Source organism: Pavona decussata, unplaced genomic scaffold (genome assembly GCF_977016875.1).
Source record: "Pavona decussata unplaced genomic scaffold, jaPavDecu1.1 SCAFFOLD_56, whole genome shotgun sequence".
Lineage (NCBI taxonomy): Eukaryota > Metazoa > Cnidaria > Anthozoa > Scleractinia > Agariciidae > Pavona > Pavona decussata.
Genome location: NW_028145478.1, coordinates 12,501 through 17,230, shown reverse-complemented (window position 1 = coordinate 17,230; position 4,730 = coordinate 12,501). Strand labels below are relative to the sequence as shown.

At 36.2% G+C, this 4,730-nt stretch overlaps 1 pseudogene; it reads right to left on the bottom strand.

The window, feature by feature from the left end:
- Positions 1-4,561: 4,561 nt before the first annotated feature.
- The window catches only part of LOC146479987 (uncharacterized), a 1,896-nt pseudogene continuing 1,727 nt past the window's right edge, over positions 4,562-4,730 (bottom strand).

Sequence of the window (4,730 nt, the reverse complement as noted above, 5' to 3'; positions counted from 1 at the left end):
GTGGGATTGCAGAAGGAATAGAGTTCTTCCCAACATAACCAACTTTCTAGCAAAAGTAAATATCAAATTACAAACAGAAAAATACATTATTATCAAGAATAACACGCTCAAAGAATTCTATGATGAATGGAACTTTATTTATGGTAGCTAGAGCTAGTTAGACATAATTTGCTGACTACGGGATACTATATATTATATTACATCATGAATGCTAAAATTGTAGTCAATAAGTTTTTTTCCCATTTTTCGATTAATATCTAAGTTAGAAGTGTTGTATTGTAGGTATTGTTGTATAGTAAAGCTGTACGTCTATAAGTTTTCTATTAGTTATTAAGTTGGTGGCGTTATATTGTAGTATTGTGTATTGTAAGTCTGCAAGTACTGTTGCATTTAAAGTGGTCTATGTCAATAAATTTATTCATTAAAAAAAAATCTCTGTCCACTGGATATTTTCCTAACAATTGGAAGGAGGCTATCGTAAACCCTTTGTTCAAGAAGGGCGCTAATGATTTCGCTTACAAGAACTTGCGTCCGGTTGGTAATCTCCAATTGGTGTCCAAGATTACTGAAAGAGCAGTATTTGACCTAGTATACGCCCATGTCATGAACAACGAACTGTTTCCCGAGTTGCAGTTGGCTTACAGGAAATCACATAGCACTGAGACGGCTCTGGTTAAGATAGTTAATGACATCTTACTTGACATGAACCGTCAACATGTGTCTTTGCTTGAATTACTTAACCTTAGCGCTGCGTTTGATACGGTCGACTATACCATCCTCTTACGCCATTTTGAGACATTGTTTGGTGTTACTGGAGATGCGATCAAATGGATTGGCTCCTACCTGTCAGCTTGATCTCAACGTGTTATGATTGATGGTATACTGTCTGATAGATTTGATTTGCCATTTGGGGTTCCGCAAGGGTCATGCCTTGGACCACTTCTGTTCTCTGCTTATACGAGCAAGCTATGCCAGTTTATCAAGAACCATGTGCCTAATGCGCATGCGTACCCTGACGAAAGTCAGCTTTATTTGTTGATCAAGCGAGACAGTTCAGTGGGTGAGACGGAAGCACGAGGTGCTATGAAAAGATGTATCAGGGCCGTAAGGTCGTGGCTGATTGTTGATAAATTAAAGCTGATAAAGACAAGTCTGAGTTCATGCTCATTGGAACTCGCCGGCAACTTAGCAAAGTTAGAACTGACAGCCTTTTGGTTGGTGACACGCAAGTAAAATCAGTCAGTGAAGCTAGGAATCTAGGTGTCTGGTTCGATTCTAATCTCCGGTTTCGCAGCCATATAAACAAAACATGCCAATCAGCTTTCTTTTCGCTATACAACATGAGGCGTTTAAGAAAATATCTGTCTTGAAGCATTGGTGCAAGCTTTCGTTATAAGCAGAATCGACTACTGTAAGGCAGTGTTATATGATTTGCCTGCCATACACGTTAATAGGTTACAACGCGTTAAAAACACTGCCGCCAGGTTACTGACCAATACACCATGTTATTCGCACATTACACCTGCGATGATTAATCCCCATTGGTTGCCAGTTAAATTTAGGATCATCCTAAAAATAAAAAAAAAAATAAAAAATAAGTTATTTTTAAGGTAAATTTGATGACTTTTAAAGCTCTCCATGGCCTAGCGCCAGCATCTCTTAGTACTTTTATATCATTCAAAGGCAATTCTAGTTATAATTTAAGATCAAATTTTAGTCATTTATTAGCTCGCTTGGCAATTAGATCTGCCAAGACCACTGGGGATATAGCTTTTTCGGTAGCTGCCCCAATTATATGGAACTCTCTTCCAGAAAGCCTAAGGCCTGTTATTAGTGTAAATATTTTTAAGAAACAACTGAAAACTGATCTTTTTAAACAAGCATACTATTAATCGCGTAAGCATTTTTAGACTATGTATCATAGATTTTTTATCGCTTTTTAATTTATTGTTAAATATGATTTTGTTCCATTTTGTAGTTTTAACTATCATACTCCCTGGAGTTTCTTTTAGATGTTTTTAAAATAATTGTAAAGGGCATTAGTTCGTATAGATATAATGAATTTTGTGCTATATAAGTATTGAATTTATTATTATTATTATTATTATTATTATTATTATTATTATTATTATTATTATTATTATTATTATTATTATTTATTAACCTGCATATGTGGCACGAAGAGTCTTCAGTTGCACTCCTTGGATGATGAAAGAAATTTAACAGAAAAAAAGTATCCCATATCAGACAAAGTTCTGAGTAACATTTGAGCAAAAATAGACCAGCAGGCAACTGTACTTGTAAGTTACATTATCATCAATATCCGTTCTAATACAAATAGGCTATTTTGGAAAGAAATGTTATGCACAGGCAATTCCACCACTTATTATCACCCCTGCCCCTTCCGATTAAGTACTTTCATAATGCACCATTTCCTTGCCTTACTGCCCCACAATGGCGTTTATTACAACTGTGGGTCAAACACCTCAATATTTTCCCAAAATCTACATAACGTACTGTAATCACAGTAAAAACAATGTGAATGCTACAAACTATGTTCACTTGGTAATTAATTAAAGTAATATTTTGAAAATTGCTCAACAGATTCATGGTTCTGCTGTGCCGTAGCATCTACAGAATTGCTATTTATTATTTTGACTAGTGTTATAACCCAAAACAAATATTTTTTGTGGAATGATGGATATTGGCTGGTTGATAAAAATAAAATAATCATTACAGTTTGCTTTAGCCAATAACAGCAAATAAATTTTTCTCAACAATTTAATTCTGTACGCTGTCACCATCAATGAAAAACGTTTCACATCATAAAATATGGGACACTTACTTCTTTTAATCTTTGCCATTAAATAAAGCCTTGGTAGATTCATCCCAGTTGTCTTTTTGTACCCCTCAATCGAGAATCCTATATCAACTTGGTTACCATTGTAATTGGCCATATAGACTTCCATAGCTTTAAACTTGCCAAGTTGGCCACTCAAATTTGGAAAGAACAGTTCCTTGGCTTTCGTCAGAAACTCTTCATAGTGAGCAGATCTCTCCATGTCTGTGGACCAGTTGCCTCCACCTTTACCCTTTTTAACTTGAACAAACGTTGTACTATTGTGATGTTACCACCCGAATTCCACTTTCACCAGGTGCTGCACTTATTTGGTCAGATTCTAGTGAGTGCCTTCCCCTGTAGCTCAGGGCCTTTTTAAGGCGTTCAACTTTCACATCCAATTACTCTTCTTTGGGACCAGCAAAGGCCATAAGGGCAAGCCAATCTCCCATTGCAGTTAAACCAAGATTTTCAAAGTGGCGTTCGTTCATCTTTGATAATGCAGCGCCATGAATCTATAAAACGTTAGAATGATATTAGGATATGTAAACGTAAGACAACAATTCTTAGTCAACAAGTTAATAGACCACTAGCTCAAAAGGAGCAAACACTTTGATTAAAGATTTTCATTGAATCAATCAATTACCATCAGGTTAGATCAAACAGTGTTGATCAATTAGCTTTGCGATGATCCATCTTGCTGCTTGTAAATACAGTCACAACAGTGTTGGACAACAGTATTGAACTTCCAAGCGATTGTATTAAATCATTATTAGAAGGGGTACCTCAATCAGTGCATTTATTTATTTATTTTTAATGATTGATCAATCAATGCATTGAAATGTAAATGAAATCGCGTTTTTATCGCTACGAAACCAGAACACACCAAAAGAGTGACACATGTATATTCACCTTCTGTGTCTCGAACTCTTCAATCACCGACTCTTGAACACCTCTACCACAGAGGAACTCCAAAATCTGAAAAAGTAAGCATTCCTTGTTCCATTTTTCACAGATTCTGTCTCCATGAAAATCGAACTAACCAATTCAAGTAACCAGTAACTGTTTTCCAGGGTACTTACCTTTTTGACTGTTACGTCCTTCATTACTCTTTTTACTCCTCTCTGTCGCACGTGACCGGTCATATGACCTTTGGTTGTACAAATCCAAGTTGTAAATTCCATGAAGTTTACATTTCAGATTTTTGTAGTGAAAATCCGTAATTTCCACGAGATTTACAACTTGGACTGTGGGGTAAAAATCCGAGTTGTTAATTCCATGAGATTTACAACTCGGATTTTCACTTCAAAAATCCGAGTTGTAAATTGCACGGGTTTTACAACTCGGACTTTTGTGGTGAAAATCTGAGTTGTAAATCACACGAGGCTTACAACTCGGATTTTTGTGGTGAAAATCTAAATTGTACAATTTGAAAATTATGCACCTTGGATTTTTGTAGTAAGAAATTGGAGTCGTAGATTTGAATTGAAAAAAAAATACATTGATTTCCTGTATGGACCACCGTACATAACCTTTGAGCACAACTGGGTGAGGCTTAACATGGAGTAACTGTGTTTTTGTGAGCTCTGTTAACTACTATAAACAAATGACGGAGGAAAGTCATTTAAATGGCAGAGACATCTCTAAGTTACAAGAGAAAAGATAGAAAGAGCAGTGCAGACTAATCGGAAGGCAATTGTCACTCTCCTGAAGACAAGAAAATCAAATTTGGACCGGTCGGCGAAGCTGAGTCCAACGAAATCTAATCGGTGTTTGAAATGGCAGAAGATCTACTGCAAAAGTTAAACGCTGTATTAAGGAAGCTGAATGACATGGAAAGTGGGTAGTTGTTGGGTAAGAGGGATTTGTCTTTCGTCAAGGGAAGACCAAT